Source organism: Petaurus breviceps, unplaced genomic scaffold, assembly GCF_028583685.1.
Source record: "Petaurus breviceps papuanus isolate PSGF00001 unplaced genomic scaffold, PetGlider_PUasm1.0 38, whole genome shotgun sequence".
Classification (NCBI taxonomy): domain Eukaryota; kingdom Metazoa; phylum Chordata; class Mammalia; order Diprotodontia; family Petauridae; genus Petaurus; species Petaurus breviceps.
The window spans coordinates 104427803-104452688 of NW_027186304.1; the positions used below are offsets into that span (position 1 = coordinate 104427803).

At 40.0% G+C, this 24886-nt stretch overlaps 1 pseudogene; it reads right to left on the reverse strand.

Annotated features, from left to right (window-relative positions):
* Positions 1 to 24046: 24046 nt before the first annotated feature.
* On the reverse strand, positions 24047 to 24463 carry LOC138170209 (AP-2 complex subunit sigma pseudogene; annotated as a pseudogene).
* Between the last annotated feature and the right edge of the window lie 423 nt (positions 24464 to 24886).

The following is a 24886-nucleotide window of genomic DNA, read 5'->3' on the forward strand; positions in this document are numbered from 1 at the left end:
TTTAAATTCTCTCTCCTCGATCTATTTTCCAGGTCAGTGGTTTTCCCAATGAGATATTTCACATTGCCTTCTATTTTTTCATTTGTTTGGATCTGTTTAATAGTATCTTGATTTCTCATAAAGTCACTAGCTTTCATTTGCTCCAATCTAATTCTGAAGGAATGATTCTCTTCAGTGAGCTTTTGAGATTCTTTTTCCATCTGGAAATTTGGCTTCTCCTCGTTGGTTTTTTGAGCCTCTTTTGCCCTTTGTTAGTATATTTTTTAAGGTGTTAATTTCTTCAGTCAGGTTGTTGACTCTCATTTCATAATTTTCTTGCATAGTTCTCCTTTCTCTTCCCAGTTTTTCCTCCACTTCTCTTATTTGGTTTTCAAAATCCTTTTTAAGCTCCTCTATGGCTTGTAAGCAACTTATTCTTTTCTTGGAAGCTTTTGGTGCAGGAGTTCTGACATTACTGTCTTCCTCCTGTTCCATGCTTTGATACTTTTTATCCCCAAAATAGGATTCTAATGTCAGATTGCTCTGCTAGCATTGCTTCCTTTGCTTGCTCATGTTGCCAGTCAATTACTTGACTTTTGAGCCTTTTGCCACAGTAGAACTCTGCTACCAGAAAGGGGAGCTTTGTCCTAATAGCTGGGGTTTTCACAGCTGCTGGAGCTATTAGTTGGGTGCCCTCTCTGAAGCCTCTGCATGCTCTGGTAAACCGGTCACACATACCAGGACCTCCACCCTAGACCACAATCCAGATCCAAGTAGGTTAAAGCAAGAGTGATTACCCCCAGACTGGTCGCTTGGTCCCCCTACAATCTGCAGGCCAGGACCTCTGAAGTAGTCACGTGGGGGCAGCTGCATGGCCATAGCACCTCAGCGCCTTCTCCCTCCAGGGGATAAAGGCTGAACCGCACTCCCAAACTCCTGGTTCACAAAGTCCACACTGCACTGACCTCAACCTTTGTCCTTAGCATCTACAGGTTGATAATTCTGAAAACTGCCACAGCTGCTGGTGATCTGAAGTCCCTCCAGCTGGTGGCTGGTCTGGCCACCCTGAGGCTAAAACCTCCTGCTCATGCGGGGCTGGGCTCCCAGGGTGCTGCGCTGGCCCTTTCCTGCCGGCCTGCCAGACTGTCTTCAGCAGGAAGTTAGCTCTGTCATTTTGTGGGTTCTGTAACTCTAAAGTTTGTGTAGAGTAATTTTTTACATGAATTGGAGGAGGTGGGAGTGACAGCAGTGCAGAAGTCCTGTTTCTACTCTACCATCTTGACACACACCCCCCTCCCTCCCATCATTCTTTTTTTTTTGGAGAGGGGAAGGTAGGGAAATTGGGGTTGTGACTTGCCCAAGGTCATACAGCTAGTTTTTTGTGTGTGTGAAGTATCTGAGGCCAGCTTTGAACTCAGGTCCTCCTGACTCCAGGTCTGGTGCTCTATTCACTGAGCCACCTAGCCACTCCAAGAATCATCATTCTCTTACGCTCTAAATAGGTAGGGTCCCCCAATTAAGACTCTGTCCTGAGTTTCCTTCCCTAGTAGCTTTTTACCCTGTTCCTTGGTGATCTCCCCAGTTCCCATCTGTTCAATCATAATGATAAGGCTGGTGATTCCCACATTTCTAAGTCTAACCCTAATATCTCCTAAACTCAATTCCTGTATTGGCTACTGCCTACTGGACAGCCTCACTGGATGTGCCATATATGTCTCAAACTTCAGACTTTCTGACTTATGTTAGGGCATTACCCATTCTTTCAGTCACCCAGGTTTGAAATTCAAGGCTCAGGACCTTGAAGTCCCTAAGCTCCAACTCCTCACTCTCAAAGCTATTACCCTGAACTTCAAGGATCAGTGCTTTTCTCGAGTCCATCACTACCTCTATCTGTGATTGTCTTTAGCTATGTCTCTTATTTAAGTCTCCATCCTATAACCTTTACCTTAGTTGACCTTTAGCACCCATTGCCTAGACTATTATAATAGCTTCCTAAATTGGTCTCCCTAATTCCAGTCTCTCTTCTTCAATCCGTGCTTCAATCCGTGCTCCACACAGCTGCCAAATTGATATTCCTAAAACATAGATTAGACCATGTTACCTTCCTACTCAAAAATCTTCAGTGGCTCCCTATCATCTCTTGGATAAATATGCATTCTTCTGGCATTTAAAGTTCTTCTCAATTTAGATCCCACCTAACTTTGTTCTATTTCATATTATTTCCTTTTACTCATTCTATCTTTCAGTCAACTTGGCCTGCTGGAACTAGGAGAATGATTTATACAATGATAACAATATTATGGAGACAACCAACTTAGAAAAATTCAGGAAGTCTGACCAATTCAATAATCCACAGTTCCAAAGGACTCATGATGAATAATGCTCCCTACCTCCCAATGAAGACCTGTTGTACTCAGAGTGCAGATTATGGTGTATTTTTTTGGACATAACCATTTCAGGAACTTGTTTTGCTTGATTCTACATGTCTGTAACAGAGGTCTTGTTTTTCTTGCTTTCTCAATGGGAAGGAATGATGGGGAGGGAGAAAAGGTGGATCCTTGTGAAAATAAAATAAAATGTAATTTTAAAAATAAACAAAAAGACCAGTCTGCTAGAGGTTCCACACACAGGAATCTGACCTTGCACAAGTGGTCTACTATGCTTAGAATACACATACTCCTTACCTGCACACAGGTGCTGCTTCTTCTAGGAAGCCTTTCTTCATTCCCTCCCATTTCCCACCCACCCCTCCTTAGCATTCTCTCCCCCTGGAAACTACTTGGAATTTACTTTATATGTGCTTCTTGGATACAAGTCAGACCCTACCAGCAGAACATAAGCTCTTTGAGGTTGGTTATTGTTTCAGTTTTGCTTTTGGACTCTCATGCCTAGCACACTGCTTGACTCTTAGCAGATTCCTAAGTCTTTATTGAATTGAACTGAACTGATCAGAATGAAGTGTTGCATTAAAAAAACTGTACCTGCTTTGCTACAGGTGACAGTAGCTGCTTTTATTTTGCAAATGGAATTTTCTATTTATATAGCATTTTTTTGAAAATTGAAATTTATTTTCCATGTGGATTCTGGATCATTTCATTCCAGCGCAGAAGTGTTGAGCTTATCTTAGCTGGATCAAAAATCAGATAAGATAAAATGAGGGTTTGGGTAAGAAAAAAAGGGATCATAAACAACTCTAAGGGAATAACTTTCCTTCTTTTCCTCTAGGAAAGAATCAATCCTTGTCATCTTTGAAACACCAAGGCTTTTGGTGTTTGCCAAGTCCCTCTTCTACAATAGCCAGAGAACTCTTCCTTAGGACTCTAAAGCTTTTTAAGTAAAAAGAAAAAATCCAGGAAAGTCTCCTTTAAAAATGAAGGCTGTGGGGCAGCTAGGTGGCACAGTGAATAGAGCACTGGCCCTGGAGTCAGGAGGACCTGAGTTCAAATCTGGCCTCAGATACTTAACACAAAAACTAGCCATGTGACCTTGGGCAAGTCACTTAACCCCAACTGACCTTCAAAAAAAAAAAAAGTAAAAATGAAGGCTGTGCTGTGTTACATAACACTTTGTGCTTATCCACTGCAGAAAGACAAACTGGAAGGGGCATGCCCTCTACTGATTTCTGTTGAGCAGAAAGAGAATGGAGTTAGATGCGGGGAAAACTTTTCCTTCTTCCATTTCTATTATTCAGTTTTTCTTAGTCTAAATTATAGATTCAGAAAAAGTAAGGACCCTTGTTGTTGACATTCAGTAATGTCTGACTCTTCATGACCTCAGTTGGGGTTTTCTTGGCAAAGGTACTGGTGGTTTGCCATTTCCTTCTCCAGCTTATTCTTACAGAGGAGGAACTGAGGCAAACAAGATTAAGTGACTTGCCCAGGGTCACACAGCTAGTATAGGTCTGAGGTCAGATTTTAACTCATAAAGGTGAGTCTTCCTGACTCCGGGCTCAGCGCTCTTTTCGCTATGGTGCTACCTAGCCACCTTAGAGTTCATCTAATCCAGGGGTATCTAACTCAAATAGAAAGGGATTCCTGCAGGCTGCATATTAATTCAGAAAGCCACAAATTGGCATTATCTATACTAAATTTTACTTTTATTTATTTTTGTCAAACAGACCAGTGGACCCCAAGTTGGACACTTCTGATAGCTTCAATGGATTTAGTGACCTGAGTGTTGGTATTCATTTCCTCCACCTGTGCAAATCATGCCCATACCTTCTCACACATGGGAATTTTGTCCTTGTCTTCCCATCATCAGTTCTTCAGAGAAGACCTGATGAACCAGAGGCCTTCTGCTAGTTCTTTAAATAATTGATGTCATATAATATGTGGACAGTGGTGTGCATTTAAGTGGGTCACTGAATTCGTAGTAGACTTTTGCCATCATGAATAGTCTCAATCAACAGCCATTACTTAACAGGACAAGTACTATCACATGAAGGTCCATGACTTTTTTTTAAGGTAATATTTATATAGCTTTTATTATGTGCTAAGCACTTTTACAATTATTATCTCAGTTCATCCTCACAACCACCTTGAGATATAGGTGCTATTATTAACCCCATTTTACAGATGAGGAAACTGAGGCAAGCAGAGGTTGAATGACTTGCCCAGAATGGTGAAGCTAGTAAGTGTCTGATGCTGCATTTGAAGTCAGGTCTTACTGATTCCAGGCCCAGCTCTTAATCTACAATGTCACCTAGCTGTCTCTATTTTACATTAAAAGGAATTTTCACCCTCAAAGTTTGAGAATCAATCAACAAACATTTATTAAGCTATTACCATGTGCCATGCACTGGGATAATGTATTCAAAGAATGAAAAAATTCCCGTTCTCAAAAAGTTTGTATTCCATCAATTACTAATATAGGCTATGGGGATTAACAGGCTGTCAGGAAAGGGTGAGATCCTCTTTATTAGATCAGTGGTTCTCAAATTCTTTGGTTTTGGGACACCTTCACACTCTAAAAATGAGAATCCCAAAGAGCTTTTATTTATATGGATTATATCTATCAAAATGTACTGTATTTGAAATTAAAATGAATAAAATTTTAAAGATATTTTCAATTTCATTTAAGTATCACAAACCCATTACAAGTGAACATAACATATGTGTATGAAAAATAACTTTTCCAAAACAAAAAAAAAATTAGAAACATTAGAAGAGAGGTATTTTTTAAAGGAGATTTTGCTAGTCTCTTTAATGTCTGGCTAGAAGATAGCTGGATTCTCCTATCTGCCTCTGCATTCAATTTGTTATAATATGTTGTTTTGATTGAAATATATGAAGAAAATCCAGCCTCACAGAAATATGTAGTTGGAAAGGGGAGTACTTTAATAGGCAAATGACATCTTAATGTTATTATAAAAATAGTCTTAACCTCACAGACCCCCTGAAAGAGTTTCAGGTGATAATTTGGAAAGGCCTTCTGGATCTGGTGGGGCACGAGATGTGCCTTAGAGGTGAGATAGATATGAGAGGATTCTTGGGCAGAGGAGACTTCTAGCTCTAATGAGGGCAGATTATCCCTTTATTCAGTTAGTACTTTATTAGAGCTATCCATCAAGAGGTATTCAACAAAGCAGGTAAGAAGGAAGGGGAAATTCAGCCTATTGGGAAGTCAGTAAAGACAGAAGATACTAAGTCCAACAAAACAAGAGAACCAAGTGTATTCTAGAGATGGTGGTCAGTAGGAGAGAAGTCTGCAGCAGATCAAATCTCTGAATGGACACCAATGGCATCAATACATGCATTGCAGGTATTATGCATTATAGTCTAGGCTAGTTTTTTTGTGGCTATTTTCAGGGACCGTTAGAACTGAGAATTACTTCATCTTCAAACTCCTCTTAAGTAAGTACTTTCAATCTCAAGATATTAAAAATGAAAATAAAACAAAATTTTAAAAGCCTGAGGAAGGTCTCCGGTGCATTGGGTGGATCCTCTAAGGTGCACTTGTGGGAGGGAAAGGGACACAATCATGGAGGTTGGTAAAGGCTCACTGGGGCCGTGTTTGGCACCGAGATTACAGAACCATTAGAGCACCTAAATAACTTATTAAGCACCTAATTGAACTAACATCTTCCCGCCTTCAGGGAGAACTATGCCTAAACTAACAATGCAAGGCGTCTGTGAAAACTTGGCCTGGGCTAGCAAATATTTAAGCAGTGAGCTAATGGAATGCCGAGTCAGATTCTTCCCTTCTGTGTGTAAAGGATGCCATGGACCATGTGTCCTCTAGAGCCAGGAAGAAGGGGTGGGGAGTGAGAAATCTCTTTCCTCAGATGCTCCTGAGGAGGAAGTAGGAGAAAAAAAAGGGGAGGGGTAGGAGGGAGAGCTTCAGGAGAAATGAATTCTATCCCTGAGCAATCCCAATGTAAGCTCCAACCTGAGGGTTAAAAAATCAAATGAATGTCCATTTGCATCTGTCTGATTCTATTTGATTTTATTGTATTCTATTTTGAATAAATATTTTTCAGCACCTACAGAAGTGACCTTGGGCTCCCTAATCTTATTTTTACAGTTCTAATTCTCAAAATAAAGTTGGTTTTAATTCTGTTTAATGGGGGGGAAATGCATTATAGGACTCTCCCTGCCAAAAAAAAGCAGGAAAAGTGACCCCTTACCTAAAGGGTATATGGTGGCACCCACAGTAGGTATATTAGTAGCTGATAATTAGAGTTTAATAAATTTGTTCTTGAATGAATGATGAGGGATAGGTAAGTAAACTCTAGGTGCTCTACACATAAAATATAAAATTTGGGTGAGGGTGGAAGTTGGTGGAATATTTGTAGATTTGAGAAGAAAATATTTGAAAGTGCAATCTAATCTATCCTAGGCAAATAAAAACCTGTTATCAGTATGCCATTCCTCAGACTTCCAAGGAGCCCATTCCAACATTTAGCTTATCCTTAGGCATTAGCCTTGGATTTCTCCCATTCTCAGGGATGATGGAGAACATCTGGTCACCCTGCAATCAATCAAACAATGGACAAGCATTTATTAAAGACCGACTATTGCCAGGAGGTTTCATAGGCCCTGGGGAAACAACTCCAAAGCATGAAATAATCCTTAATCTCAAAGTGTTAGAGTTCAGTCTGGAGAGACAAGTACATATGTACATTGTCAATATAAACATATGAAAAATAAAGATAATAAACACAAATAAATAAAAAAAATACATAATAACCCTTCCTGTAATTAATGGCTGTTAACTTGCCTCTTGGTCTTCTCCCAGCCAAATAAGTAATCCCTGTTCCTTTAACCTTACTTCAGATCTTACTCTCAGATGATTTCGTCACTAGGATTTAGCTTCTTTGAATCATTTATGTCCAGGTTAGTGGTTGGGGATAGTATTGAAACCCATGGAGCATGATGTAGCAGTTAGTTCAACTGTCATTTCTCTAACCCCAGTATCAGGTCTTGGAAAACAATAGTTCCTGACCATCCCATCATTAGCATCTTATTATTATGAATACACATTAATTAGACATCAGCAGTGCTGCATAGAACCTATGAGAGAACATAGTTTTCTCTGGATGAGGTAACCCCAGACGTAGTTATGTCAGACCCAGGGGAGAAAAATGAGCATATCCCAGAGTTCGAAACCAGCTCCCTAGGTAGACAGGGACACTCTGAAGAAATTTCCTGGCAAAACTAATTGTAAACAATGTGAGGGAAAAGATAACAGGTCTTATCTCCCCAGGGAGGGAAGTTTCTGGAGAGCAGGTCCATATTTCAGACATCTTAGCATCCTTGCTGTGCCTAGCACAGAGTTGAGGATTTATAAATATTTAATTAATGAGGATATTAATATGAGGCAACTTACCCAAGATCTAGAGGGTTTGTGCAGATACGTTTTTTGTGTGTTTTCCTAGACCATTATCAAAACACCCATATTAGAGAACAAAGTTTGCTACTGTCTGGTTTCTGTAACTTTCTCTGGTGACTCTTGCCAACCCAAACCATCCCCTTTTCCCTGTGAAAGGGATCTAGAGGGTCTGCTACCTGAAGGATTATAATCCTGGGACTTAGAGCTAGAAGGAGACCTTAAGATCATCTAGTCTAACCCCCTCATTTTATATGATGAGGAAACTGAGGCCCAGAGAGGCTAAAAGATACAAAGCCAGGACTCCACTCTAAGTTCTCTGACCCCACATCTAGTACTTTTTCTATTATAAAACATTCTACCTAATCCTCAATTCCCATCCAGTTCCCAACTTCTGGCTGGGGTTCTTTAGCTAGCGCTATGAGCTTTTCTCTAATGATTAGAATGGCAGACACAGGTTTTACCTACAATCAGCTTCAAGGGTACAGGTCTACATAACCTACCTCACCTGACAGGAGCTAAACCATATAAGTGTACATAGCTCTACTCAGTAAAAATATCCTTATTCTTCCCACTCAAAGAATACAAGTCTCTTATTTTTCACTGGTTTCATGAATAGGCCTCACTCATAGTCTATATATAAACTATTTATTTTCCAAATATTTATGTAATCTAACTCATTCCTATAACAAACTTCTGTCCTTACAGACAGGCTAAACTAGCTTGAGGGTACACAACAGGCCTCAAAGCCATTGGTGAGTTAGGGAGGTGTCTACCCCAAGCATGGGTAAATCAGAAACATTTGTTCCAGTAGCCATGAAGCTGGCACTGTGGAACGTTTAGAACTTGGTCAGACATCAGAGAATCCAATTGATTTGTTCTGTGAAGTTTAGATTTAATCAAAGGGCCACACTTGAGGACCCACAGGGCCACGTGGCCTTGAGAGCACAGGCTCCCCACCCCTGGTTTGGCATGGCCTATTTGTGATAAAACCACATTGGCTCTTAATAATCATTATTTCACTTTCTAATGTTCATAAATCATTCTTTTAATAATATGAATGCCTGAAAGTTCTGTGATTTTGTCAATATAATTTGTAGAGAATTCCTTCCACGAATGTAGATGAGACTGTGTATGATCTTATAGAAAAATTCAAAAGAGATTAAGATACAATGAAATTAAGTGACTTGCCTAGGACTGCTCAGATAACAAATTTTAGAGGTGGGGTTTGATCCCATGTCTTCCTGACTCCAAGCCCAGGCCTCCATCAAATATGCCACAGTGCCTTTTAACATATTCTAAAATTTTTCCAGAAACTGAAATCAAGGTCCTTGGCCTGTAGTCTGTCATCTAGATTCTCTTCCGTTTTGTGAAAATTGGGACTACATTTGCCTCCTCCTTCCTCCCCTCCCCCTCAGTTCTGCAATGCTGATTCCATCCTCTACAATTCCATCACTGTCTCAGGATGTAAGTTGTCTAGGTGTGGCGACTTAAACTCACAAATGGCAGCTGGATGCTATCTTACTATCTTTGGTTTCAACTTCCTCTTAAACTATTTTTGTAATGCTTTTTCCAGTCCAAAGATAATTTTCCTTGGTAGAAAAAACAGAAACAAAGTAAGAATTATATATTCTGTCCCATTTGCTCCATCAGTGGTCTTGTGCTCTCTTTGATCTTCCTTTTTAAATATTTCCCCCCAGGACAGTGTCTGTTTTTGTTTTTGTTTTTTGGAGGGGGGAAGGCAGGGCACTTGGGGCTAAGTGACTTGCCCAAGGCCACACGGCTAGTAAGTGTTAAGTGTCTGAGTCTGAATTTGAACTCAGGCGCTCTTGACTCCTGGGCTGGTGCTCTATTCACTGGGCCACCTAGATGCCCCAAGGACAGTGTCTTAAAAGCCTTATATATTGTCCTCAAGCCTTTGTTAAAGGCCTCATTGTATGTTATTATAGACATGATTCTTACTGTACCACCCTTTTAAAAATTCAAAATAACAGAGTATCATAGCTAAAAGGGACAACAGTGGTTATCTAGCCCATTCTGAAAGACTAACTATATTTCCCTTCATCCTATTCCCCCCATTTATTCTATTCTCTCTCCTTCCACTCTGCCGCTCCTCAAAAGTGTTTTGCTTCTGACCATCCGTCTTCCACTCTACCCTCCCTTCCATCACCCCACCTTCTCTCATTCCCTTCCCCCCTACTTTCCTGTAGGGTAAGATAAGAGTTCTATACCCAAGTGAGTGTGTATGTTTATCTAGTCTATTCTGAGCAAGAGCCTTTCCACAACATAGCCAAGAAAGGCTCATATAACTTGTGCTTCACAACTGCTAGCAAAGGGAAATCCCTTCTCTCCGAAAGCATCTCATTCCACTTTGCGATAGTCTTGATCATTAGGAAGTTTTTCCTTTCATCAAACCTAAATTGGTCTTTTCGCAAACTTCTCCTCATTGCTAGTAGTTCTATACCTCACCACCATCTGCCTTCCTTCGTCCCAAAAGCAGGAAAAGTATACATGTGTGTACATACTGTAGCAGCAAGCACCCCAAGCGTCCTCAGGGTTTGCAGCTACCACAGGTTCTTGGATCTGCTTTGTTAAAGGAAAGCAACTCAAAATGGGTTAACAAGCTTACTTTAATCAGTCAGATGTATATCATTTACCTAGTTCAGGGGAAAAAGATCAGCACCCCGAACTTCAGAACATACAGACAGAATTATCAAGACAGAAACATCAAGTAGACAGATTTCCAAACTGTCCAACCATTACATCCATACCCAGTCAACATCTGGGTTTCCACATTCTGGGTTTTTCAAAGCCGGGGGACTCTCAACAACGGCTTCCCAGAATTCAGATCAAATCACAAAACACTTCTCAAAGTGAGTCCCAAAACAAAGCTACACATCAGGGCTTATATAGCCTTCTCCTGGCTCAGAGAATGTAACAACCTTATTGACCCACTGGCCAATCAAAAAGTATCTACTGAAAAACAAGCCTCCCTCCCCAGGCTTCTGGTGCACTTTAGCCTAGGGGCAGGGAAGATCTTTAAAATTTACATTCGCATTACACATACATACATGTCCATAAAACATGCACACATAGAAGCTAGTATAACATTTTCTAAGCACCCTGTCAAGTGAGCTAAAAGAACTTGTTATGACTTCATGATATCAGTTAAGGAGGTAAGGTAAGGATCAGAAGTAGAGAAGCTAGGAAAGAAATAGCCTTATATGGTGAAGATTATTCCTGAAGGGACCATTGACTTCAAGGTTCGCTGTCCAGGGTTGTGAGTTGACCCAAGAACATGGGTTTCTTCCTTATGTGCCTCCTTTCTCACTTTCTGTATAAACCCACTTTCTCCCAAAGACGCTCTGTGCATTGGTAGGAGAGTGTGACTGAGGTTTATGAGTGACCTATTATATTTATATATTATATATTTTGATTACTATTTTTTGTTAGTAAATATTTTATACTTGAGTTAATGGTGTCATTTATATAAATGGAAAGCTCACTCAGTGGGGGCTCAGGAGCTAGTTATGAGTAGTATTGTATGCCTTCACAATAAGATTACCCTTAAAATCCCACGAGAGAATTGAGTGGTAACAGAGTGGTAGTAATCCTTCTCTAGGAGCCTCAGACCTGCCAGTGTGAGTGTAGTTTGGATGGACAAGTTAGCCTACAAAGTGAGATTAGGGTCTATACCATGTTGAGTTACACTTGAAATCCCAAACTAATGAAAAAGCACTTTATAAGCTGTAAAGTGGAAAATCGATATGAGTTATTATTATTGTTGTTCTTTATATATCTCACAGCATCCAGTACAAAACCTTACTCAGCTTAAAAGAATAAATATTTGTTGATTAATGAATTAATTAAACCCTATATAAGCACATTATACTAACTGATACCTTCTTTTTTTTTTTTCTTTTGGCTATCCTTTAAGCTGTCATTGCCAAAAGTAAATGCAGACCAGGCTGCTGCTGCTGTTACTGCAGGTACTCCCATGCATGTATCTCAAAAGGGCATCTTGGGCAGCTTTAGGCAGGCTGAGCTCATGCCTCCAGACTGATCACATCTTCAGATGTTCCAAAGCCTTTCTTTTAAAGGCACTTCACGATCTAAATGAAAGGCAGATGGCTGCCTTTATCTGGGAGGATTTTATCATATTGACAAACCAAAATGCAAGCTTTTGTTCATTCCAGTTTTTCATGGCATTTTGAAAGTTGCCAAAGGAAGGGAAATGGACTTTGGAAAGCTTTACTGAGCCAGAAGATCTGCCCATGGAATTATGTGATTCCCTCATTCTCCCAGCATTTCATCATATGGTTTAACAGATTACAGAAAGGATATGGTTACCTTTTAGGTTTCTACCTAGTTCTGTTGTGTGGGAATTTCCCCACCTCTCTATGCAGGATCTGCAAGATGATATCTACTGACTAGAAGTCCAAACCTTTGTTATTTTTCTATGAAGCTCTAAAGGTTCCAGACTTTTTTTTTTTTTTTCAATTTTAAAGTAAGCATTACTGATGTCTTTGGCTTTTACTTACCAATTTGCCTGGTATATAGTTGGAACTTAAGAAGTGATTATTGATTAATTTGCATCACAGACATTTCTGGAGATACTTCTCTCCCCTCTGTCCTTGTTCCCCCTTCAACAAGATTGAATCCTGTCTCATAACAAAGAAAAAACCAGTTAAGCAGTTAAGTAAAAATAACTGAGAGAGTGACCACAGCTGGCAATTTATGTAACAAACTTCTCCCTTATTCCATGACTTCTCAGAACCTCCCCCTAATTAAAGAGACATTTAAATAAATACATATGGGAAAGCTTTCAGCTTTTAAGGTATATCCTTTAAGGAGGATTTATGGGGAAAACAAGAATAGTATAGAATGAGAAGATGAGAAGAGAGTAGGGCAGGGAGTAGGGAGACTCACAAAATGGTTGCAGTCACAAATCCTCTGACACCCAAGTGAATCTCCTTAATTTCTAGGTTCCCTCCAACAGTGTAGAGCATAGCCCATCCATGGTTTGCCCAGCCTGCTGTAGCAGTAAGCACCCCAAGCATCCTCAGGGTTTGCTGCCAACACAGGTTCTTGGATCTGCTTTGATAAAGGAAAGCAACTAAAAATGGGTTAACAAGCTTACTTTAATCAGTCAGATATGTATTGTTCACCTAGTTCAGGGGAAAAAGGTCAGCACCCCGAACTTCAGAATATACAGACAGAATTATCAAGACAGAAACAGATCAAGTAGACAGCTTTCCAAACTGTCCAACCATTACATCTATACCAAATCCAGGTCTGGGTTTCAAAGCTGCGGGGGCCCTGGACAACGGCTTCCCAGAATTTCATCTGATCAAATCACAGAACACTTCTCAAAGTAAGCCCCAAAACAAAGCTACACATCAGGGCTTATATAGCCTTCTCCTGGCTCAGAGAATGTAACAATCGTATAGACTCACTGGCTGATCAAGAAGTATCTACTGAAAAACAAGCCTCCCACCCCAGGCTCCAGGTGCACTTTAGCCTAGGGGCAGGGAAGATCTTTAAAATTTACATTCCCATTACACCTGCAGTGACTCTTGTCTGTCTGTCTCCTCCCAGAGGTTTGCCACAGAGAAAGGGGGAAGGGAAAAAGCATATACCAAGCACCTACAAATATTATCTCATTTGATGCTCATGAACTCCACAAGAGACAGGTGCTATTATCACCCCCATTTTACAGTTGAGGAAACAGAAGCAGACAGATTAAATGACTTGCATAGGGTCATACAACTAGTGCCTGAGGCTGGCTTTGAACTCAGATCTTCCTGACTCAGAGGGTCTGTGGCTTCATAAAAGATTCATTAAAAAAATTAATCTTTAGTCCTTCTCTCAGACCTTCCAAACACATTAATGCATCTGCAACACTGACAATTTTCAAGCTGCCTCAATATGTTTCTCAAAGGAACCATTGTAGGTCCTTCCTCGTCTAAATGACATGCAGTTATAACCTTGTCTGAGCAAGTATTAATGCCTAACTCCTGGTATCATGGATACAGACTCAGTTTCTGGGTTTCAGTACAAAGGAAAATTCTAGGCACTGTGTCTCTAGTAGCCACGTAAGCTTTTTCTTCCTCCAATTTTTTTGTTGCTAGGGTGGAGGCCCACATGTGCCACAAAGCCTCCCGTCTGTCTGGTTTCAGGAACTTTCCTGAGGTCTTCTCTTGACAGTTTGACAATTAATTCTCTCTCAAACATGGGTACCATTAGAATAAATGAGAATTTAGAGCAGAGGGGTTCATGACCTCATTCCTTTCTGTGCTTTACCCGGCATTGACCTCCTACATTAGAAGGAGAGAAAACCCATTAAAATCTTTTAAGTGCCTACTTCAACAGGCTGATTTTCATTTTTATAACTAATCCTTTGGTGGGCTTTGCTAGGCAGGATGAATGATGGCTCCTCAAAAAATGAGTGCCAGTATAACCCACCAGGGTTTCCCTTATAACAAAGCTTCTTGGCCTGAGGTCCAGAGCTCTGCTTTAACAAATCAACAGCTCCATTAGGCAAACACCCAAACTTTTGAAGTCTGGTGTGCTCAGGGACAGAAAACTGATTAAACATAGGTATAATCCAAATTTGAGAGTTGTCAAGAAAGCAGTGTTTCACATTTGTTTTATTCTTCATTTCCATGACTTTAGTGACACAGTATTTGATATGGAAGCTCCCTTTTTGTGGAACTAGGAAAATCTCATTTCTGTTTTAAAAAATGATTTGCAGAGTGATTTCTGTCCAAGCACTTGAAAAAATATGATGTTCTTGGGGAATGGGGGAGAGGGACTCTATAGAAAAGTTAGTTTCTCCAGTTACTTATGACATCAGTAGTCTAAAAATATCCACATAAAAATTATTTGATTATTTTACTCATAGTCTATACCAACTTGATGCAAGACATTCTGTTTTGTAGAATCATCATTAAATAGGCTCAGCCATTTTTTTTTAACAACGCCCGACATTCCTCTAGTACTTCCTTTGAATATATCATTTCATTTGGTCTTCACAATCTGTGAAAACCCAAACCATTTCCAATTTATACATATAAAAACCCCCCTGTTAGAATCATAAGTCCTGGTTTGGGGAAATCAATGGACCATTCAGGAGAAAGTGCTTTGTAAACCTTGAAGGGCAGTGGTATTCTGGACAGAGTGACCTTGCAGCAGAACACCTTCAGTTTAGATCCTTTACAATCATGGGTAAGTTAACAACCCTCTCCTAGCCTCCATTGCAGAATGGGAGTGATAATAATACATGTACTACATTGTTTTCCTTCATGATCATTAAGCACTTTCCAGATACATACTTTGTACCAGACTCTGTGCCCTAGGGCTAGGGATGCAAAGACAGACAAAATAAATCCCTGTGCCCAAAGAGCTCATGAGCTAATGAGGACACAACATGCAAACTGTTCTGTGCATATAAGAGGTATAGAGTGTAAATGGGAGGGAATCTCAGAGGGAAGACACTAGCAGTAGAGGCTTCTTAAAGAAGATGGGATTTAAGCTGAGATTTGAAAGAAGCCAGAAAAGCCAGAGGCAGAGATGAGGAGAGAGCTCCAGGCATGGGGCACTGCCAATGAAAATGTCCAGAGTCTGGAGATGAAATATCATGTGGGAGGAGTCAGTACATAGAGTATATAGAAGAAGCTAATGTGTGAGAAGACTTGAAAGGGGCAAGATTATAAAGGGCTTTAAAAGCCACACAGAGGATTTTATATAAGATCCTAAAGGTCATAAAGAGCCACTGAGTTTACTGAATGGGGGTGACATGCTCAGAATTATGATGAAGGAAAATCATTTTGACAATTGAGTGGGGGATGGAATGGAGTGGGGAGAGACCTGGAACTGCCTGTGGGTAGCTATGTGACTCACTACATGGAGCCTGGAGCCAAGAAGACCTGAATTCAAATCCAGCCTCAGATACCTACTAGCTGTGGGACCCTAGGCAAGTCACTTAACCTCTGCCTCACTTTCCTCAACTGTAAAATGGTGATAATAATAGCACCCATTTAAGTTTAAAATGAATAAAAAAATTTTTTTTGGTAGGGGGAAGACAAGACAACTGGGGTTAAGTGACTCACCCAAGGTCACACAGTAAGTGTGTCAAGTGTCTGAGGTTGGATTTAAACTGAGGTCCTCCTGACTCCAGGGCTGGTGCTCTTTTCACTGCACCACCTAGCTGCCCCAATAATTTTTTTTTTAAGACAACAATAGCACCTACCTCACAGAGCTATGAGAATCAGATGAGAATATTTGTAAAGCACTTAGCACAGTGCCTGGTATATAGTAGATGATTAATAAACTCTTGTTTCCTATTTCCTTCCTTCTTATCGTAATACTCTAAGTGTGAGGTAACAAGTGCCTGCCACTAGGCTGGTGTCTGCATCAAAAGAAGGAAGGAGATATTTACAGGAGATGTTGTGAAGGTAGAAATGATAAGTCTTGGCAACAGATTGGATATGTGAGGGGAGAGGGAGCAGTGAAGGATGGCACAGAGGTTTGGTGCTTGGGTGACTTACTGGGACGATGGTGGTACCGATGACAATAGGAGAAGGAGAGGGTTGGGGGAGGAGAGGGGAGGGGAGAAAGAATAATGAGTTCAGCTGTGGACATGTTGAGTTTAAGATGTCTATAGGACATCCAGTTCAAGACATTTAAGAGGCAGTGGCTGATACAAACCTGGAGGTCAGGAGAGAGATGAGGGCTGAATAGATCTAAGAAGTGTTAAGTATAGAGATAATCATTGAATCAGTGGGAGCTGATGAGGTCACCAAGTGAGACAGCATAGAGCAAGAAGATGAGACCCAAAGACAGAATTCTACAAGACACAATTAGTAGAGTACCTGGCTCACAAGTATATTGGAAAAAAAGAGTTATAGCAACATGAATTATCTCTCCTTACCTTAGTGTTAGGATACCACCTTGCATGAGGTAGGTGCCTAATGAAAACATGTGGATATCTTGAATTATAGTTCTAAGCAAAAGTGTTGTGGATACAATGCCTGGTCTAGAGTTAGGAAGACTCATCTTCATGAGTTCAAATCTGGCCTCAGAAACTTACTAGCTGTGTGACCCTGGGTAAGTCACTTAACCCTGTTTGCCTCAGTTCCTTATCTGTAAAATGACCCGGAGAAGGAAATGGCAAACAAATTCAGTATCTTTGCCAAGAAATGGGGTCAAGAAGAGTTGGACATGATTGAACAACAATAAATGAATTGTTTTTAGATGCAAGACCTTATTGTTTCAGGTGACTGCACACGTTTACAGAATCTCCTTCCTCTCCTAATAATGGTCTGATTTATGGAACTTTAGAAGTAAACCTCAAAACTTGCATGAGTCTGTGGGGTTGGGGTTGGGGCTGGTAGGTGAGAAGCTGACCAATTCAGCACAGGATAAGCTCCTACCCCAGCAGCAACTGTGAACAACGCCGTTCTGTATTCCTCTGATCTTTGAGACAGAACTGGGTTCAGAAATAATAATCACAGCATCTGAGTAGTGTAATGGAGAGAGGCATTCAGATGTGGTGTAGGTGGTACTCAATTTCTAACAAATGGAACTATTTGTATGAAAAACAACAACAACAACAAAATACTAAAAACACACCCAACAATGCCGAAGCATTGGCAGCATGGACCATACGGACTCTCCAGATGGATCAGATTAGCTCCTAAAATGGAATGCATGGTCCCATGAAGGGAAATAAAGCTGATTGGAAAAACAAGGAAAAGATAAGGACCTGTCATCCAGAACAGTTTTTTTCTTTGATGCATGTGAAAAGATCCAGTGGCCACAATGAGAAGCAGATGATGAGAAGCTTGCTGAGATCAAAGGTTAATGTGAAATTAGACATGGATGAGACATTAATTTACTGACAGTGAGTAAAATATAATCCAAAGATGGTGTCAAGAAGCCTATTCACTTAGTCCTGCAGAGGCCAGAGAAGCCTCAATGTCAACCAATGATCCAATGGAAGTTGTGAACGTATGAATCACAGAACAAGAGTATGTAATCCCAGTTTTATACTAGGTATAAGAAAAAAAATGTAAACTTTGGTTGTAAAATGAATCCAAGAGAGAAAGAAATGAGGCTATTTGAGGTTAAAAAAAAAGTGAAACTCTGCAGTGATTGTCTAAATTCTTCTATTGTAAAAGCCTCTCTGTGTGTAAACGTATATGTGTGTATATACACACATTATATGTACATGTACATATAATGTGTGTATGTGTTTTATATATGTGAGAGTGTGTGTTTACATATATAGATATGTAGATAGCAGATAGATGGTGCAGCAGATAGAGTACCAGGCCTGGAGTCAGGAAGACGTCTTCCTGAGTTCAAATCTGGCCTCATAAACTTACTAGTTGTGTGACTTTTGCCTCAGTTTCCTGATCTGTAAAATGAGCTGAAGAAGGAAATGGCAAATGACTCCACTATCTTTGCAAAGAAAACCCCAAAATGGTTTCGTGAAGAATTGAACAGGATTGAAAACAACAGAATAACAACAAAAATTTAAATTATATTTATATATGCTTACATAACTGGCTTATAACACTTCAGAGGTGGAAGAGACTCCACAGATTATCCAGCATTTTCATCATGATGATCATGAAATTTTAGAGTTGGAAGCAAACTTAGAGGTCATCTAGTAGAACCCCCTCTTTTTACAGATGAGGAAACTGAGGCTCCAAGAGATGGTGATAATCTAGTTAGGAGCAGAGGACAGACTTGCTTTCTAGTCATCCAAGTCTTCCAAGAACCAGCCCATTCTTCTGTTACATTTTCTTAATGTAAATTGGCCATTGCATAAAAGACTTGGAAATCTTTGCTATTTATTTATTTATTCATTCATGTATGTATGTATGTATGTATTTAAGCACTTGGGGTTAAGTAACTTGCTCAAGTTTACACGGCCAGTTATTTCTGGGTGTGGCGCTAAGTATAAGAGCCTGGATTCGATCCCGGGTCATCCCGACTCTGGGGCCGGTGCTCTTACTTGCTGTGCTACCTGGCCACCCCAATCTTTGTTATTTATACTTTTATAATATTACTTGTCATTTGAAATTTGTGCTCTCGAAACAAGAAGTTATTCTTGTAAACTGAATCTTTACTTCGTCAGGACACACAGTTATTTGTCTGAAATGATGAAAATAATAAAAACACCTCTTATGTACAAAGCAGTAATAAAATGTGGTAAAAGTACTTAGATCTTTTCTAAATTCTTGTTAAATTCTATTTTTAAAAGTTTTTTTTAAGATTATATTCAGAATGTGGTCTATTTTAGAAAGCAGACATATATAAACCAAATGTGTGTCCTGGAGCTATAGAAAAATGATTAATGAATGAATATAGTCATGATGTTTCAATTAATCAAATACCAGCTGGGTTGGAGTCAGAGGACCTAAGTTTGAACCTAGGCTGACAATTTACCACCTGTGTGGACAGACAAAAATAACAAGGAGCAGGAAAGCCAGAGGGTAAGGTCACACCATTCCTTTATTTTGATCCTTTATAATTATTTGACTCTGGAACCACATTTATAATCACCAATAGCCAATAGAGCCATAAGACTAGAGTAAAATCTAGTTACACATATATGTGCATATATACACATGTGTATGCACATGTATACACACACATATATATACATGCATGTATAACCAGATTCTACTCTAATAGAATATATGTATATATACACATATAATATGTATATATTTTAACGTATTTATAATACAAAAATTAGAAGCGTTTAAGATAGTAGTAGCATATACAAAGCTACATGTAGTTAACAAGTTATGGTCTGCATTTTATTGATTTGCACTATTAGCCTGGGAGGGGATTGGCTTACTATTGAAAGAAAGGAAGAAAGAAGAGAAAGAGAGAATGAAAGAGAGAAAGAGAGAATGAAAGAGAGGGAGAGAGGGAGGGAGGGAGAGAAAGGGACAGGAAAAAAGAGAAAGAAAGAGGAAGAAAAATTGGGCATCTCACCCTAAAGGAAAGTAGGAGGGAAGGGGATGGGGGCAATGGGAAGCAGAAGGGAGGGCAGATTGGAGGAGGGGGTAGTTAGAAGCAAACACTTTTGAAAAAGGACAGGGTCAAAGGAGAAAATAGAATAAATGGGGGGTGGGATAGGATGGAAGCAAATATAGTTAGTCTTTCACAATATGACTACTATGGAAATGTTTGGCATAACTACATATGTATAACCTATACTGGAGGTAGGTGAGGAGAGAATCTGGAACTCAAAGTTTTAGAAACAAATGTTAAAAAAATGTTTTTACAAAATGCGACCGGGAAATAAGATGCACAGGCAATGGAGTATAGAAATCCATCTTGCCCTACAAGAAAGTAAGGGGAAAGGGAGGGAGGGAGGATAGGTGGGATAGAGGAGAGGGCAGACTGGGGGAAGGGGTAATCAATATGCTTGCCATCTTGGGGTGGGGGTAGGGGAGAGATGGGGAAAAGATTTGGAACTTAAAATCTTGTGGAAATGAATGTTGAAAAGTAAAAATAAATAAATACCCCCCAAAAAAAGAAAGAGGAAGAAAGGGAGGAAAAGAGAAAGGTGAAAAGAAGGATGGGAGGGAAGGAGGGAGAGAAAGGGAAAGGAAAAAAGAGAAAGAGGAAGGAAGAGAGGGAGGGAGAAAAGAAGGAAGGATAGAAGGAAATAGAGGAAAGAAAACTGTGTGTCCTGACGAAGTAAAGAATACACTTCCATGGAGCTTTTTTTTTTTTTTAAAGCAATCAGGGTTAAGTAACTTGCTCAAGGTTACACGGCCAGGTTTTTCTGGGTGGGTGCTAAGTGTCTGAGCCCAGATTCGATCCACAAGTCATCCCGACAGTGGAGCCGGTGCTCTTATTCTCTGTGCTACCTGGCCGTCCATCCATAGAGCTTTTGATACCAACCTAACCTTATGTTTCAGAACTTCTCTGGCACAGTGTCCTGATGTCAAGTAGGGAGTTTAGGACGTATGATAAGGAAGTGTTGCAGTTATACCTGGACAAAATTCAAATTAACAGTTAAGATTAGAGGAAAAGGTACCAAATTATAGATATATTTTTTTAAGTTTACTTCATAAACTTGTTTTCTTTATAAGTTTAACTTTCTTTTATGCTTAAACATATTTTTAAAGAAAAGTTAATTCTTTGTTTTTTAAAAATTGTAGTTAAGTTGGAAAATGTTAGTCTCCCTCTTAGTTAAGCCTATTTAAGGAAAACCTACTCAGAGCCCAAGCAGCCATGACAGAGAGGCAGCACTCAATTTCCGGTACTGCAAGCATCAGGCAGTGAGCTATATGTAGAAGCAGTTTCTGTAAAGTATCGAGTGTTATTCATGTACTGAGGGTGGATAATTAGCCAGAGACTACTTGAGAAAAGATGTCATCAGTGATAAGCCCCTAGTGCTGTCTAGCCTGACCTGTAGCACTTCAGAGTAGCTGGGATCAGCTGAATGTGATTATATGCGAAAGAGGCAGAAAGTGGCTCTTCATAAACATGCCAGCACTGTTCCCATGGTCCTTGGAAATTCTGGGCTCCCTTTCTTCTAGCTTTCTGTGACCTCCACCCCCCCCTTCCCCAATGGCATCCCTCCAAGCAAGAGAACACCAAAAGGTTATGTTCCATGCATTCCCTGGGCCATCACTACAGAAACCTGTCTTGTGTTGTTTGTGCTTATGTAGGCAAACAGCATGTAGATCCCAGCAGAGTAGAAGTCAGAGGCACTCAACTAGTGACTAAATTTAGTTTCTTCATCTATAAAATGACTCTGATAACATGACCATAACTGAAGCATCACACTGCTTATCTGGTGGTAGCAGGTACCACTTGCAGGCATAGGGTTTGATATGTAGGGAAGGGAAAATAACTAACTTTTTGAGGGCTGCGGTTGCAAACATATAAAGTAACAATAAATATCAGAATAAATTTTTTTCTAAAAAAAAAAAACCTTAAAAACACAGTGTACAGGCTGGAAAGAACCTTGATACCTTGATAACTCATCAGATCCATTGCCCTACATATAGACAGTGGTTCACTTAAATTATAAAAGTTGTTTTGTTCAGTTTTTTTAAGATCTTAGGATTTCTTTTAAGGGACAGTCTTAGAGATTACCTAATCTAATCCCTTCACTTTACAGATAAGAAATGTGAAGCCTATAAAGTTCAAAGTATTTGCCCAAGGTTGTACAGGTAATAAATTGCAGGGTTGGGATTGGAAACCAGAGTCCTTGACCCCACTCTTCCCGCTACTGGTAAATGCCGTCTTAAGACGGTTCGTAATCTCTCTCAGTAGCCTGCTCCAGGAAATTCTTCTTTATGAATAACCTCGGATCCATTTCCTCTTGTTCTGTACTCAGGGGACATGTGGGACAACTGGTTTTACTAGTTCCTTTCCGGCTCCCTCTAAAAATGCCCTTTTTCCTTCGCCTTAAAAAGCCTTCAGTTGACCCTACAATCCGGTCAAACTATTGTCCTCTCTCTATTAACCTAGAAAAAGCTTGTTGCCTTCACCTTCCCTTCTACTTCTCAACCTCTGTCTTTCAGACAGCTGCCCTTATCCAGCCACTGAAAATACTCTTTCCAGTGTTACCAATGCTCTCTTTCTTTAATGTCCAAAAGCATATGCAACTTTTGACACCTTAAGTCTATTACCTCAAGAGGTGGGTAAAATACTTCATCGTGGTTGATCTGACTTTATAAGTCTTTTAAGGGTCCCATCAGCTTCCATGGGTTCAGTGATCACCTCTATGCATATGGTTTCCAGACCTATATATACATCTATCCCCAGTCTCTTTCCTGGGCTCCAGTGCTACATCAACTACCTATTGGGTATTTCCAACTAATTGTCTCCTTGGGATTTAAGACTTAGCATGTTCAATACAGAGATCATTATTGTCCCCCCAAATCTTTCCTTTTCCTAATGTCCATATTTCTGCTAAGATTACTTATCATTCTCCCATAGATTCAAGTTCACCTGGTCCAACCACTCTGAAGAACAATTTGGAACTATGCCCAAAGGGCTATCAAATTGTGCATACCCTTTGACTCAGCAATACCACTATTAGGTCTGTATCCCAAAGAGATCAAAGAAAAGGGAAAAGAACCTAGTTGTACAAAAGTATTTCTAGCAGTTCTTTTTGTGGTAGCAAAAATTTGGAAATTGAGGGGATTTCCAGCAATTAGGGAATGGCTAAACTAGTTGTGGTATATAATTGTGATGGAATATTGTTGTGTTATAAGAAATGAGCGAGATGGTTTCAGAAAAGCCTGGAAAAACTCATATGAACTGATGCAAAGTGAAGTGAACAGAACCAGGAGAACATTGTACACAGTAACAGCAATATTTCAATGATGATCAACTGTGGAAGGCTTAGCTACTCTGATGGAGATAATGATCCAAGATAATTTGAAAGGACCCATCATGAAAAATGTTATCCACCTCCAGAGAGAGAGAACTTTTTTTTTATGAACTCTTCAGTGAAGGTTGAAACATACCTTTTTCTTTCTCTATTTTTCTTGCTTTTTTTTTTTTTTGCAACATAGCTAACATAGAAATGTGTTTTATATGACTTTACATGTATAATTAGGGTAGCTAGATGGTACAGTGGATAGAAATACTGGGTCTAGAATCAGAAAGAATCATTTTCCTGAGTTCAAATCTGGCCTCAAGAAAAGCCCCAAATGGGGTAATGAAGAGTCAAATACGCCTGAAACAACTGAACAACAACATGTATAATTGATATGACATTGCTTGCCTTCTCAATGGATGGGGGAGGGGTAGAAGGTAGGGGGAAAATTTGGAACTCAAAATTTTAAAAAATGAATGTTTAAAATAAATAAGTAATGAAAGGACAGACATTGAGATTCACAGCTTCGGAGTTATCCTCAAATTTTCTCTCTCCCTCGCCACCCATATCCAACGGTTTTTTCCCCCAGGCCAGGCCCACAACTTTGCTGGAAGCTCCAGATATATGCATATGTACATATACCCACCCATACGTACAGATATGCAGACAACTCACATGCTTACACCATCACTGCCAGAACAGCAGGGTTACCAGGGTGTATGGCACCACTCACAAGGATTCTCCTCTTCCTGATCTCAGACACAGTGTGATTCCACTGTCTCAGATAGTAAACTCGGGCGATCTTCTGGAGAGTTGGAGGAGGAAGAAGAGGAAGGGGTTGGCAGAGGATGTCCAGGGTTGAACACCACCTCACTCTAGGGACAGCAGCATCAAAAGCTGTTTCAGCACTTTCATCTGGCTTGTCTCTTGGATCTTCCCAGCCAGGAGCCTCTCATCCACCACTGTGTAAACCTTGCAGAAGTTAAAGATGAGGTTTAATTCACAGACATTGTGGAAATATTCATTTAAGACCTCCAGGAAATTGCAGATGGTTTCTGGGTAGATCAAGTTGTCACTGACAGCTACACAGATGCTGATGTAGAGGCCAGAATGAAGTCAATAAATTAACTTGAAGTTGCGCAATTCCACAAAGTCGGTGTGCTTGACATCCTGGACTGTGACAACCTTTTTGATCAGCTTTTGCTTCTTGTCATCATCAAACTGCATGTCCCACTTGGTCAGGCAGGTCCTCCCTGCTCAGTTCTGTAGGAGGATAAATCAGACCATGGTGATCCTTGGGAGTCTAGCCTGTACCCCCATCTCCCTGATCTTCAGGGTTCTGGGGAGATTGGGTGACTTCAGGCTGCACTCTACCTAATCAGTTTTACATCTTCATTGATTCTAAATTTATTTATTTTTTTGCCCTTTTTTTTGGAGTGCAATTGGTGTTAAGTGACTTGCCCAAGGTCATACACTTTTTGTGTTAAGTGTCTGAGGCCGGATTTGAACTCTGGTCCTCTTGACTCCGGGGCCGGTGCTCTATTCACTGAGCCACCTAGCCACTCGTTTTTTCTAAATTTATTTTTTTTGCTTTTTAAAAATTTATTTTATTTTATTTTTTTTTATCGTCATTGATTCTATCACCACAGCAGCTCTGGCATTTGTCCATCCCACAGCTACCACCCTCCCCATCACTCAGGCCCTCATCAC